Source organism: Odontesthes bonariensis, chromosome 2 (assembly GCF_027942865.1).
Source record: "Odontesthes bonariensis isolate fOdoBon6 chromosome 2, fOdoBon6.hap1, whole genome shotgun sequence".
NCBI lineage: Eukaryota > Metazoa > Chordata > Actinopteri > Atheriniformes > Atherinopsidae > Odontesthes > Odontesthes bonariensis.
The window spans coordinates 37,091,178-37,105,310 of record NC_134507.1 but is presented as its reverse complement, the minus strand read 5'-3'; the positions used below and the strand labels follow the sequence as shown (position 1 = coordinate 37,105,310).

At 47.0% G+C, this 14,133-nt stretch overlaps 8 non-coding genes and 2 pseudogenes across 8 annotated transcripts; all 10 read left to right on the top strand.

Annotated features, from left to right (window-relative positions):
• The first annotated feature begins 1,991 nt into the window (after positions 1 to 1,991).
• On the top strand, positions 1,992 to 2,167 carry LOC142370504 (U2 spliceosomal RNA; annotated as a pseudogene).
• Positions 2,168 to 2,532: 365 nt separating this feature from the next.
• LOC142374005 (5S ribosomal RNA) lies at positions 2,533 to 2,651 on the top strand. The gene has a single exon (XR_012768623.1). It is a non-coding gene; the product is annotated as a 5S ribosomal RNA (ribosomal RNA).
• A 609-nt stretch (positions 2,652 to 3,260) lies between these two features.
• On the top strand, positions 3,261 to 3,373 carry LOC142374108 (U5 spliceosomal RNA). The gene has a single exon (XR_012768642.1). It is a non-coding gene; the product is annotated as a U5 spliceosomal RNA (small nuclear RNA).
• A 301-nt stretch (positions 3,374 to 3,674) lies between these two features.
• On the top strand, positions 3,675 to 3,865 carry LOC142368331 (U2 spliceosomal RNA). Its single transcript, XR_012767314.1, has one exon. It is a non-coding gene; the product is annotated as a U2 spliceosomal RNA (small nuclear RNA).
• Positions 3,866 to 4,229: 364 nt separating this feature from the next.
• LOC142401106 (5S ribosomal RNA) lies at positions 4,230 to 4,348 on the top strand. The gene has a single exon (XR_012773073.1). It is a non-coding gene; the product is annotated as a 5S ribosomal RNA (ribosomal RNA).
• A 609-nt stretch (positions 4,349 to 4,957) lies between these two features.
• On the top strand, positions 4,958 to 5,070 carry LOC142374159 (U5 spliceosomal RNA). Its single transcript, XR_012768655.1, has one exon. It is a non-coding gene; the product is annotated as a U5 spliceosomal RNA (small nuclear RNA).
• Positions 5,071 to 5,371: 301 nt separating this feature from the next.
• LOC142370204 (U2 spliceosomal RNA) lies at positions 5,372 to 5,561 on the top strand. Its single transcript, XR_012767820.1, has one exon. It is a non-coding gene; the product is annotated as a U2 spliceosomal RNA (small nuclear RNA).
• Positions 5,562 to 5,925: 364 nt separating this feature from the next.
• Positions 5,926 to 6,044, top strand: LOC142400935 (5S ribosomal RNA). The gene has a single exon (XR_012773008.1). It is a non-coding gene; the product is annotated as a 5S ribosomal RNA (ribosomal RNA).
• A 597-nt stretch (positions 6,045 to 6,641) lies between these two features.
• LOC142373641 (U5 spliceosomal RNA) lies at positions 6,642 to 6,754 on the top strand. Its single transcript, XR_012768544.1, has one exon. It is a non-coding gene; the product is annotated as a U5 spliceosomal RNA (small nuclear RNA).
• Positions 6,755 to 12,600: 5,846 nt separating this feature from the next.
• LOC142370445 (U2 spliceosomal RNA) lies at positions 12,601 to 12,776 on the top strand (annotated as a pseudogene).
• Positions 12,777 to 14,133: the final 1,357 nt, after the last annotated feature.

Genomic DNA, 14,133 nt, shown 5'->3' with positions numbered 1-14,133 from the left:
CCAGCAAATTCCTTGTTAACGGGCATCTGACAAAAGCAGTAAACATCCACTGCGGTGTCCGTCAGGGTTGTCCGTTATCTGCCCTCCTCTACATCATCTGTGTGGAACCACTGGCACAGAGCTTGAGAAGGGACCACCGAATCAATGGGGTGAGAGTCCCGGGGAGCGGGGGACTATCAACAAAGTGTGTTTTATATATGGACGACGTGAACATTTTATGTACAGACCTAATATCCATCAATAGGACTCTGGACTTGACTGACTGGTATGGACGGGCCTCTGGGGCAAAACTAAACAGAAACAAGACCCAAGCCCAATTTTACGGGCCATGGACAGCGACTGAGACTGCAGGACTCCCCGTGACTATAACCCAGACAAAACAGAAAATACTGGGGATTAATTTTGACAAGGAAGGGGGAGGGACATCAAACTGGCCAGACGTGGTAGGGAAAGTAAAGCAAAGACTAGGATACTGGGGACTTAGAGGACTGACCATTGAAGGAAAGGTTTTAATCATCAAAGCCGTGATTTTACCTTTGCTTTTACTAATCAGTTCTGTTTTTATCCCACCTAGAAAAGTGCTTTTAGACCTGGACCGAGCCATTTTTTATTTTCTGTGGGGCTCCAAGTGGGAAAGACTGAGGAGAGATGTAATGAAGAAACAAAAAGAGAAAGGAGGAAAAGGAGTGCCTGATTTTTATTTGTTTTTAGGAAGCAGATACACTACACTGCACATCCTACAGGCCACAGACCCATCCGGAAACCCCAAAACTAAAGCAATGACACGATTCTGGATGGGTTCTTACCTCAGAAGACTGAAGATTTTACCCACCGACCTAAAAGTGCATGTGTCTTTTAGCCTGCCACCATCCTATGCTTTTATCCAGACGTTCTTAAAGCATTTTAACTTGGAGGCAGAGGAGTTGCATGTTTTAACAAACCACCGCTTCCCACCACTGGTTCCCACCAGGAGCGGGAACCAGTGAGTCCAGTGCGTGGACTCGCGTTCGGCGAGCCCTCAACAGTTTGGTGCAACGTCAACCATTCCGCTCTCCCAAACAGACTCCGGGACCTGTCGTGGATGGTGGCTCATGAGATCCTCCCAGTCAGGTCCGTTATGCACTCCCGGGGCATGTCAGCGATCTCAACCTGCCCGCGACCTGGTTGTGGCGCGCCCGAGTCGGTGAGGCACCTGCTCTGGGAGTGCAGCGCTGCTGCAGACCAGTGGGCAACAGCCGGCTCCTTGCAATTCCCGTACTTGCCAGCAAGGGAGGTCCTCACAGCACAACTCGTGCTCTATGGGGTGAGCCAAACAAAAATAAAAAAGAATGACTTTGCCAAGCAGTGGCTCACCCTAGCCGCTATCAAAGACGCCATGTGGACCTCCAGGAACTTGCTGGTGAGGAAGCGCATGCGGATCCCCCCCGTGGCTGTGATCCGGATGGCCGCAGCGGCGGCTCAAGCGGCCGGAGCTGCAGGCGGCGGGCCTAGGACACATCCACAAAGAAGAATCGCCTCTGTGCCCATTCGGATGAAGGAGCCGGAGCTACACACAAAAAGGTCAAAGCAGCGACGGCCTGGCTCTTCTGGGTGAGGCAGGTGGGAAGGAGCAACAGGGTGGGGATCTCCTCTGAGCACCACGACAGGATCCCGAGAGACCTACTGTTTGGGGGAGCGAAATGAGTTTCCCTGGGTAGGGACTCACTACGCTCCTGCACAAAAAATGGACTTGGAAGAGAGCATTTTAACTAATGCACTCCTTTTTAAAGACACTCAATACAAACTGCGACTCGCATGAGAACTACTTCACATGTAACTTTTACCTTAGACAACATTGACCTTATCTGTAATATCCCATGGTAAACTTGTTTTATTGTTGTTGTCTTAAATGTGGTTATACAGATTACACTTATTTATTGATGTTTTTATTCATAGATAAAACATATGTCTTAAATATGAAGTTTTTATGAAAATGTGATGTATTAGTGTCAATAAATTTTTTCAAAAGAAAAAATCTGTTCTTATCAGTTTAATATCTGATACGTCCTCTATATGAGGACTACATATTAAATGGATTTTTAGGCACAGGGGTTGAAAAAGGGGCTTGCTCCGTTCACTCCACGCATCGTCCCGGTACTGCAGTGCCGCTGGGAACGGTGCACTCTTCCCAACTCTTGTGAAATAACAAAACCAGCGGTACATGGTGGTAGTTTTCAGGGAGCCATTGTATTCTGACTTCTAAAATACAACTATAATCTTTAGAAAAGACGCAGTTTATGAGCACGTCGTGGGATTGAGCTTCCCTGGTTTCTCTGTATGACCATGAACACCAAACTACACACAGAGAACAGAGGAGCTTGACAGACACACACTAAGTTATCTGAGAGTCCCATTTTCAGCTGCAGAGAACAATCACATCAGGGAAGTCGACGTGCAGGCTCAACATCAGCCTCTCAAGCCAGCTCTCTGGTAAAATAGGGGAAACGTATGGTTCCAGCACCTATGTAACACATATTTGTCACGAGGACTGTGGCTTACGGCCACACCGCCCTGAACACGCCCGATCTCGTCCGAACTCGGAAGCCAAGCAGGGTCGGGCCTGGTTAGTACTTGGATGGGAGACCGCTTGGGAATACCAGGTGCTGTAAGCATTTTTCTCTCTTCTCTTCTCTCTGCATGTCTTTTCTTGAAACATCTGTTGATCACCCTGAGATCCATCTTGCTGATCCTGGATCTGCTAAGATGTCCCAGGTCATGGTTGCCTTTGATCCTCATACATTTAACTTTGTCCTGACAAAGGAGCAGTTCCAAAACGTCAAACAGGGACTGCCTTTGCATTTGACGCAGTCAAACTGCATGCGCCTGGAGAAGCCAAAAGGCTTACAGCACCTGGTATTCCCAGGCGGTCTCCCCATCCAAGTACTAACCAGACCCAACTCTGCTTAGCTTCTGAGATAAAACTCTGGCTTTTAGTCTGCGAAAAGAGAGTGAAAGTGAACTCCACTTTGAGATGGCTCTGGGATTGGGCCGACTGGGAGAATTGCTTGAAAAAAACCTCTACACCCAATGAGCGGTCAGAACAAAGCCTCAACACCCCTAGTCTTTTGCACAGAGTAAAAGACAAAGCAGCCATTGAATAGGGCCCGATTGTTCCTGCCTGGTCGGCCGGGGAGCGAGCGTCTCAACCAAGCAAAGCTCACCGTGGGGAAGGTGGCTATGCCAACTAGCCTGATGCACTGCTCCCGCAGTGTCAAATACTCGTACTCTGGTTTCTCTTTATAACGTACAAGTCTTTCGCCTTTTACTAAAGACTTCCGTGGAGAGCAGCATTAATGAGTTGTTTCTATTTTTGGAAAGCTTTACCTTTGCGGGTGAAGCCCATTCTGTCTGTGCAAAGGAAATCTTCTTGCTGTGCCAAGTGATTTCTCGGAGTAGAGTCACCTTATTTGTTCAGACCGTGCCCATGTTCAAAGCTGGAGCGCTAAATTGTTGTTTGAATGGTGCTCAGTGGAGCGGGCGGGAGTGCAAAGTTGTACCATCTGAAACGGCTGAAGAGTGCTCACTGCAGCGGGTGGGCGGAGGTGCAAAGTGACGCTTTGTAGGCAAAAAAAGAGCACCGCCACAATTGCGCATTGTGCCAGGAAGGGCGCTCGGACGTGAAACAGTGGAGGGTTATCGCTTCTCGGCCTTTTGGCTAAGATCAAGTGTAGTATCTGTTCTTATCAGTTTAATATCTGATACGTCCTCTATATGAGGACTACATATTAAATGGATTTTTAGGCACAGGGGTTGAAAAAGGGGCTTGCTCCGTTCACTCCACGCATCGTCCCGGTACTGCAGTGCCGCCGGGAACGGTGCACTCTTCCCAACTCTTGTGAAATAACAAAATCAGCGGTACATGGTGGTAGTTTCAGGGAGCCATTGTATTCTGACTTCTAAAATACAACTATAATCTTTAGAAAAGACGCAGTTTATGAGCACGTCGTGGGATTGAGCTTCCCTGGTTTCTCTGTATGACCATGAACACCAAACTACACACAGAGAACAGAGGAGCTTGACAGACACACACTAAGTTATCTGAGAGTCCCATTTTCAGCTGCAGAGAAAAAACACATCAGGGAAGTCGACGTGCAGGCTCAACATCAGCCTCTCAAGCCAACTCTCTGGTAAAATAGGGGAAACGTATGGTTCCAGCACCTATGTAACACATATTTGTCACGAGGACTGTGGCTTACGGCCACACCGCCCTGAACACGCCAGATCTCGTCCGATCTCGGAAGCCAAGCAGGGTCGGGCCTGGTTAGTACTTGGATGGGAGACTGCTTGGGAATACCAGGTGCTGTAAGCATTTTTCTCTCTTCTCTTCTCTCTGCATGTCTTTTGTTGAAACATCTGTTGATCACCCTGTGATCCATCTTGCTGATCCTGGATCTGCTAAGATGTCCCAGGTCATGGTTGCCTTTGATCCTCATACATTTAACTTTGTCCTGACAAAGGAGCAGTTCCAAAACGTCAAACAGGGACTGCCTTTGCATTTGACGCAGTCAAACTGCATGCGCCTGGAGAAGCCAAAAGGCTTACAGCACCTGGTATTCCCAGGCGGTCTCCCCATCCAAGTACTAACCAGGCCCGACTCTGCTTAGCTTCTGAGATAAAACTCTGGCTTTTAGTCTGCGAAAAGAGAGTGAAAGTGAACTCCACTTTGAGATGGCTCTGGGATTGGGCCGACTGGGAGAATTGCTTGAAAAAAACCTCTACACCCAATGAGCGGTCAGAACAAAGCCTCAACACCCCTAGTCTTTTGCACAGAGTAAAAGACAAAGCAGCCATTGAATAGGGCCCGATTGTTCCTGCCTGGTCGGCCGGGGAGCCAGCGTCTCAACCAAGCAAAGCTCACCGTGGGGAAGGTGGCTATGCCAACTAGCCTGATGCACTGCTCCCGCAGTGTCAAATACTCGTACTCTGGTTTCTCTTCATAACGTACAAGTCTTTCGCCTTTTACTAAAGACTTCCGTGGAGAGCAGCATTGATGAGTTGTTTCTATTTTTGGAAGGCTTTACCTTTGCGGGTGAAGCCCATTCTGTCTGTGCAAAGGTAATCTTCTTGCTGTGCCAAGTGATTTCTCGGAGTAGAGTCACCTTATTTGTTGAGACCGTGCCCATGTTCAAAGCTGGAGCGCTAAATTGTTGTTTGAATGGTGCTCAGTGGAGCGGGCGGGAGTGCAAAGTTGTACCATCTGAAACGGCTGAAGAGTGCTCACTGCAGCGGGTGGGCGGAGGTGCAAAGTGACGCGTTGTAGGCAAAAAAAGAGCACCGCCACAAGTGCGCATTGTGCCAGGAAGGGCGCTCGGACGTGAAACAGTGGAGGGTTATCGCTTCTCGGCTTTTGGCTAAGATCAAGTGTAGTATCCATTCTTATCAGTTTAATATCTGATACGTCCTCTATATGAGGACTACATATTAAATGGATTTTTAGGCACAGGGGTTGAAAAAGGGGCTTGCTCCGTTCACTCCACGCATCGTCCCGGTACTGCAGTGCCGCCGGGAACGGTGCACTCTTCCCAACTCTTGTGAAATAACAAAACCAGCGGTACATGGTGGTAGTTTCAGGGAGCCATTGTATTCTGACTTCTAAAATGGAACTATAATCTTTAGAAAAGACGCAGTTTATGAGCACGTCGTGGGATTGAGCTTCCCTGGTTTCTCTGTATGACCATGAACACCAAACTACACACAGAGAACAGAGGAGCTTGACAGACACACACTAAGTTATCTGAGAGTCCCATTTTCAGCTGCAGAGAACAATCACATCAGGGAAGTCGACGTGCAGGCTCAACATCAGCCTCTCAAGCCAACTCTCTGGTAAAATAGGGGCAATGTATGGTTCCAGCACCTATGTAACACATATTTGTCACGGGGACTGTGGCTTACGGCCACACCGCCCTGAACACGCCCGATCTCGTCCAAACTCGGAAGCCAAGCAGGGTCGGGCCTGGTTAGTACTTGGATGGGAGACCGCTTGGGAATACCAGGTGCTGTAAGCATTTTTCTCTCTGCATGTCTTTTGTTGAAACATCTGTTGATCACCCTGTGATCCATCTTGCTGATCCTGGATCTGCTAAGGTGTCCCAGGTCATGGTTGCCTTTGATCCTCATACATTTAACTTTGTCCTGACAAAGGAGCAGTTCCAAAACGTCAAACAGGGACTGCCTTTGCATTTGACGCAGTCAAACTGCATGCGCCTGGAGAAGCCAAAAGGCTTACAGCACCTGGTATTCCCAGGCGGTCTCCCCATCCAAGTACTAACCAGGCCCAACTCTGCTTATCTTCTGAGATAAAACTCTGGCTTTTAGTCTGCGAAAAGAGAGTGAAAGTGAACTCCACTTTGAGATGGCTCTGGGATTGGGCCGACTGGGAGAATTGCTTGAAAAAAACCTCTACACCCAATGAGCGGTCAGAACAAAGCCTCAACACTCCTAGTCTTTTGCACAGAGTAAAAGACAAAGCAGCCATTGAATAGGGCCCGATTGTTCCTACCTGGTCGGCCGAGGAGCCAGCGTCTCAACCAAGCAAAGCTCACCGTGGGGAAGGTGGCTATGCCAACTAGCCTGATGCACTGCTCCCGCAGTGTCAAATTCTAGTACTCTGGTTTCTCTTCATAACGTACAAGTCTTTCGCCTTTTACTAAAGACTTCCGTGGAGAGCAGCATTAATGAGTTGTTTCTATTTTTGGAAGGCTTTACCTTTGCGGGTGAAGCCCATTCTGTCTGTGCAAAGGAAATCTTCTTGCTGTGCCAAGTGATTTCTCGGAGTAGAGTCACCTTATTTGTTGAGACCGTGCCCATGTTCAAAGCTGGAGCGCTAAATTGTTGTTTGAATGGTGCTCAGTGGAGCGGGCGGGAGTGCAAAGTTGTACCATCTGAAACGGCTGAAGAGTGCTCACTGCAGCGGGTGGGCGGAGGTGCAAAGTGACGCTCTGTAGGCAAAAAAAGAGCACCGCCACAAGTGCGCATTGTGCCAGGAAGGGCGCTCGGACGTGAAACAGTGGAGGGTTATCGCTTCTCGGCCTTTTGGCTAAGACTGCGATCGCCTCCTTTGGGTGGACTATTTTATGCCTTTTCGGCATCAAATTTTCTCGCTTTGGAGTTTCTTTTTTGCGTTCGATCAAAGTATTCCAAGTCATTTGTAGTTGGAGTTCTTTGTATATAAATTTTCTTATATTACCCTTTTTTTCCCAGGTTTTTGCTTTTTGAACGAGTTTCAGCTGAAACAGGGTCAGTGTCGGTGTTCCGTTTTTTTAGAGGAAGGTAAGTATCCATTTTTAGTACCTTTTCATCCACCTTTTACTCTTTTATTGGGCTTTGAGTGTGATATTTATTATTGTTCTTTTAAGCATTTCATTTAAAAACTGTTTGTGGTGCCTCCATCATGTCGGCTAACTATGCTGGCATGAGGAGGCACCACAGCGCTAGATTTTTATTTAAAGAAAAAGAAGGAAAGCTTATAGAGATGTCCAGATTGGACTTCTCTCGGAAGCTAATTCAAAACATATTGAATTTCAAGCCAGACGATTTGAATTGCATCCTGTCATTGGCTTTTAACAAAGGTTTCGATGTAAGTTTTCGCACTGCAGCTTTGCTGCAGGAGTTTTGGATGAGATTTGGTAATGTGCAAGCCCAGTTTTCTGCGTTTACTGTTGAGAAACTTACTGACAATACTCTGAAGACAGTAATTGTCAGAATGTTCAATGAAATGGTGAACGCAGAAGATATCTGTATATGGTTGGGAAGATTCTGCACTGTTAAAGGCCAGGCAATGAAGGTGAGGGATGTCGATGGCATCTGGAACTGCGCCTGGAGGGTCCCCATCCAACAATGGCAAGACCCCCAGGGCTTCCAGGGCCTGAAACATCTCCCATCAATGATTGTCTTGGGAGAAAACAGAGGCTACATCCACTACCAGGGACAGCCCAAACTCTGCCGCAAATGTGGGGAGCACGGGCACCTGGCGGAGGCCTGCACGAAGGTGTTTTGTGGCAAATGTAGAGGAATCGGTCACACCTTCGAAGAGTGTACGAATGGCAGAAAGTGCAATCTCTGTGGAGAATCAAACCACCTCTTCAGAGATTGCCCAAAATCCTTTGCCAACAAATTGAAATCCAAAAAAACGCGGGAAGGAAATGGAGGGCAGACCGAGGCAGTTAACGAGCTACTTGAAACAGCTGGGCTGGAAAATTCAAACTTCCCGCCAAAATCCCTGAATGGTGGACAGCAGTCAGGTGAGGCCGAGGAGGGGGAGGGGCCTGCTACACCCCCACCAATGGATAGTTCTGGAGAGGAGGAGGAGGTGGTGCAGGCAGAAGGCGGAGCTAGTTCAGAATGTGAAGAAGTCCAATCACAGGATGATAGCGAGGATGCCTCCCTCCCCGATGCCCAGCAAACAAAGAGGCTTGCATCAGAATTGTCCTCTGATTCTCCTATAGTCTCAGAGAAGAGGGGAAGAGCTGGGACTACCTCAGACAGTTCATCTGTGGAGGAGCCCAGAGTCTTCCCCTCCAATTCACCAAATGTGGTCTCTTTTTTAAATGTAGCTCTGCAATCAACCCCTAGAGACTCAAAGTTTAACAAAACCTTGCAACAGAGGCCAACCCCCAGAGTCCGACCGGGGAATAGAGCTCAACACCCTCGCCTCTCACCTGTAGAAGTGAAGGAAGAGCTCCGTTCACAAGAAATTACATAACTGCTTTTAAGACATTTTAAATGTTTTAACCCTCATTTAGTCTTTTAAGATGTCATACCTGTTGTTTTTAACCATACTCATGACACTCACTCTCTCAACTATTAATGTAAGCAGTGTAAAGTCGAAAGTTAGAGCCCAGAGTGTTTTATCCTTTCTTAGTTCTTTTAAGTCAGATGTTCTTTTAATACAGGAATGCGGCCTACCGTTTTTAAAGCACTACAGACAGTGGGAGGAGATGTGGCCACAGACATCATTGTGGAGTGGATCCAACCAAAACAAAAATGACGGAGTGGCCATTTTGATCAAAAACCCTCAGGTTCTGGTGAAGGGCAGCACTGTGGTGAGAGACGGACGGGCACTTTTAGCACATTTGACTTTTATGGGACAAGATTTTAACCTCTTAAATATTTATGGCTTTAACGAAAAAAATGACCGGTATGACCTTTTAGAAGACCTGCAGTGCCACATGCTAGGTAGGGCACCACTAGTTTTAGGGGGTGATTTTAACTGTATTTTAAGCAGGAGTGACAGAAAAAGAGCAGGGGAATTTTTTAAAGTTGACAAAACATCGGTTTTATTACAGGGCATATGCAAGGATTTTAAACTTCAGGACTGTTTTAGGACCATGCATCCCAGAGAGGAGGGCTTCACCTGGTTCAGTGGTGATGGCACCAGAGCCTCTCGTATAGACTACCTTTTTACACGGGACTGCCCACCAACCGATGCTAGATTGACCCCCGTTTTCTTTTCTGATCACCTGATGCTTTCCTGCACCCTATCACTCTCTTCGGGTGTGACTTCCGGAAGTGGTCTGTGGAAACTAAACTGCTCCCTTTTAAAAGAAAATGAAATAGTTAGTCAGTACCGGGAGCAGTACCACGAGTGGCAGACCCTTCAAGACTTTTACGATACACGTGCACACTGGTGGGAAATGGTGAAGGAAAAGACCCAGACTTTCTTTAGACAGGCAGGTAGGAGAAAAAAGAATAGGGAAAACAGACGCATGATGGGACTGCAGAAGCGACTACAGCGCTATTTTATATTAAACCAACAAGGGATGGATTTTAATGATGAAATTAAACAAGTGAAAACAGAGATGTCGATTTTAGCAGATATTAAAAGTAAGGGCGTCATTTTAAGAAGCAGGGAACGAGAAATAGAGGAAGGAGAGAAGTGCACAAGGTATTTTTTTAAGAAAATTTTGAATAAAGGGGGGGCCATTTTAAAGCTAAGAAAAGAGAACGGGTGCACAGTTGATTCAATGGAAGAAATTAAACAAGCTGTTGAACAATTTTATTGTGAATTGTACGAACAAAAACCTGTTGAAATGGACACCATGACAGAAGTTTTAAATTTCATAGAAAAAACAGTAAAAGACAGTGTGCTTTTAACCCAAGATTTTACAATTTCAGAGTTAAATAAATGTTTCACAAATTTTAAGAAAGGGAAGTCCCCAGGACAAGATGGACTTCCCGTAGAATTTTATTTGACCTTTTGGGATATTTTAGCACCTGACTTGTTTACTGTTTTTATGGAATTTGAGCAACTTGAGCGACTTCCTGACAGTTTTAGAGCAGGGATAGTGACTCTTCTTCACAAAAAAAAAGACAAGACTGACTTGAAGAATTGGAGACCGATTACACTTTTAAACTTTGACTGTAAACTTTTTAGTAAACTTTTAGCCTCACGTATGTCCTTGTTTTTAGAAGACCTGATTCACCCGGATCAAGCCTGTGCCATCCCGGGGAGGAAGATAACCGACAGCCTCGTACTGATCCGAGACACCATCTGTTATGCGAGAGACAGAAACATTCGGCTAGCAGTCCTAAATTTAGACTTTGAGAAAGCCTTTGATCGGGTCTCGCACCAGTACCTTTTCCAGGTACTGCAAAAAATGGGGTTCCCAGAAAGGTTTATAGCTTGGGTGGGTCTGCTGTACCGGGGCATTACCAGCAAATTCCTTGTTAACGGGCATCTGACAAAAGCAGTAAACATCCACTGCGGTGTCCGTCAGGGTTGTCCGTTATCTGCCCTCCTCTACATCATCTGTGTGGAACCACTGGCACAGAGCTTGAGAAGGGACCACCGAATCAATGGGGTGAGAGTCCCGGGGAGCGGGGGACTATCGACAAAGTGTGTTTTATATATGGACGACGTGAACATTTTATGTACAGACCTAATATCCATCAATAGGACTCTGGACTTGACTGACTGGTATGGACGGGCCTCTGGGGCAAAACTAAACAGAAACAAGACCCAAGCCCAATTTTACGGGCCATGGACAGCGACTGAGACTGCAGGACTCCCCGTGACTATAACCCAGACCAAACAGAAAATACTGGGGATTAATTTTGACAAGGAAGGGGGAGGGACATCAAACTGGCCAGACGTGGTAGGGAAAGTAAAGCAAAGACTAGGATACTGGGGACTTAGAGGACTGACCATTGAAGGAAAGGTTTTAATCATCAAAGCCGTGATTTTACCTTTGCTTTTACTAATCAGTTCTGTTTTTATCCCACCTAGAAAAGTGCTTTTAGACCTGGACCGAGCCATTTTTTATTTTCTGTGGGGCTCCAAGTGGGAAAGACTGAGGAGAGATGTAATGAAGAAACAAAAAGAGAAAGGCGGAAAAGGAGTGCCTGATTTTTATTTGTTTTTAGGAAGCAGATACACTACACTGCACATCCTACAGGCCACAGACCCATCCGGAAACCCCAAAACTAAAGCAATGACACGATTCTGGATGGGTTCTTACCTCAGAAGACTGAAGATTTTACCCACCGACCTAAAAGTGCATGTGTCTTTTAGCCTGCCACCATCCTATGCTTTTATCCAGACGTTCTTAAAGCATTTTAACTTGGAGGCAGAGGAGTTGCATGTTTTAACAAACCACCGCTCTTTGATTTCTGTTGTGCAGGAGCGGGAACCAGTGAGTCCAGTGCGTGGGCTCGCGTTTGGCGAGCCCTCAACAGTTTGGTGCAACGTCAACCATGCCGCTCTCCCAAACAGACTCCGGGACCTGTCGTGGATGGTGGCTCATGAGATCCTCCCAGTCAGGTCCGTTATGCACTCCCGGGGCATGTCAGCGATCTCAACCTGCCCGCGACCTGGTTGTGGCGCGCCCGAGTCGGTGAGGCACCTGCTCTGGGAGTGCAGCGCTGCTGCAGACCGGTGGGCAACAGCCGGCTCCTTGCAATTCCCGTACTTGCCAGCAAGGAAGGTCCTCACAGCACAACTCGTGCTCTATGGGGTGAGCCAAACAAAAATAAAAAAGAATGACTTTGCCAAGCAGTGGCTCACCCTAGCCGCCATCAAAGACGCCATGTGGACCTCCAGGAACTTGCTGGTGAGGAAGCGCATGCAGATCCCCCCCGTGGCTGTGATCCGGATGGCCGCAGCGGCGGCTCAAGCGGCCGGAGCTGCAGGCGGCGGGCCTAGGACACATCCACAAAGAAGAATCGCCTCTGTGCCCATTCGGATGAAGGAGCCGGAGCTACACACAAAAACCACGACAGGATCCCGTGAGACCTACTGTTTGGGGGAGCGAAATGAGTTTCCCTGGGTAGGGACTCACTACGCTCCTGCACAAAAAATGGACTTGGAAGAGAGCATTTTAACTAATGCACTCCTTTTTAAAGAAACTCAATACAAACTGCTACTCGCATGAGAACTACTTCACATGTAGCTTTTACCTTAGACGACATTGACTTTATCTGTAATATCCCATGAAAAACTTGTTTTATTGTTGTTGTTTTAAATGTGGTTATACAGATTACACTTATTTATTGATGTTTTTATTCATAGGTAAAACATATGTCTTAAATATGAAGTTTTTATGAAAATGTGATGTATTAGTGTCAATAAATTTTTTCGAAAGAAAAAATCTGTTCTTATCAGTTTAATATCTGATACGTCCTCTATATGAGGACTACATATTAAATGGATTTTTAGGCACAGGGGTTGAAAAAGGGGCTTGCTCCGTTCACTCCACGCATCGTCCCGGTACTGCAGTGCCGCCGGGAACGGTGCACTCTTCCCAACTCTTGTGAAATAACAAAACCAGCGGTACATGGTGGTAGTTTCAGGGAGCCATTGTATTCTGACTTCTAAAATAGAACTATAATCTTTAGAAAAGACGCAGTTTATGAGCACGTCGTGGGATTGAGCTTCCCTGGTTTCTCTGTATGACCATGAACACCAAACTACACACAGAGAAAAGAGGAGCTTGACAGACACACACTAAGTTATCTGAGAGTCCCATTTTCAGCTGCAGAGAAAAAACACATCAGGGAAGTCGACGTGCAGGCTCAACATCAGCCTCTCAAGCCAACTCTCTGGTAAAATAGGGGAAACGTATGGTTCCAGCACCTATGTAACACATATTTGTCACAGGGACTGTGGCTGGTAAGACAAAACACGGGGCAAGACAGCTGAGGCGACGTAGTTTTGGACGGACCGCCCCCTGAACGAACGAGCGACTTGAGAGCAGTGTTGTTGCTGTTAGCCCGGTGCTAAACTGCGGGACAAACTTTCACTTTCCAGCAGTTAGACGCAGGCGACTCAGTTCTTTTTTCTTCCTGCAAATGGGTAAAAAGAGGAAGAAAACTCCTACAAACAGTCCTGGGAAAGAGCCAGAGTCGGGGGAAGGGGAATTAAGTGGCAGTGAAATGGATGACATGGACTCACACCAAGCAGATAGTCAAACGATGCAGGGGCAAGGCAGTAAAACAGTGGAGGCGAGCGACAGTGAAGGACAGGTAAGACCTACACAAGACAGAGAGGTAGCGAATATTGAGGTTAAAGTCATCTTAAGGTTTGGGGAACAGGGAGGGATTAAAACCATGAATCCAGTTTTTTTGACAAAGGTATTAAAGAAAGAGGTTGGGGATATCATCCAAGGAGTAGTGTTAAATGATGGAAATTTGCTGGTGATATGCAGAGATAAGATGCAAGGTGAGCGTGCGTTTGGTCTGAAGACTATAGAGCAACGCAAAGTGGTTAGTACAAGCTATGTGGGAGTGCGTGGCCGATTGCCTAAAGGGGTGATATGGGGAGTTCCACTGGAGATGTCCATGTTGGAGGTGGAGGCCAACCTACAGGGAGGTAGGCTGAGAGGGGTGAAACGTATGCAAGTTTTTCGCGAAGGTGTGAGGAGAGATTGCGAAGGTGTCCTGCTGGAATTTGAGGAAGAAGTACTGCCATCGAGGGTGTTTTTGGGTCTGGTAAGCTATACTGTGCGTGAATACGTGCCCAGGCCGGTGCGGTGCTATAAATGCCAGAGGTTTGGGCACATAGCAAAAATGTGTAATGGAAAGCGCCGGTGCGCTAAATGCGGAGAGGACCATGAATATTCTGAATGTGAGCGTGTGAAGCCGGTGTGTTGCAACTGTGGA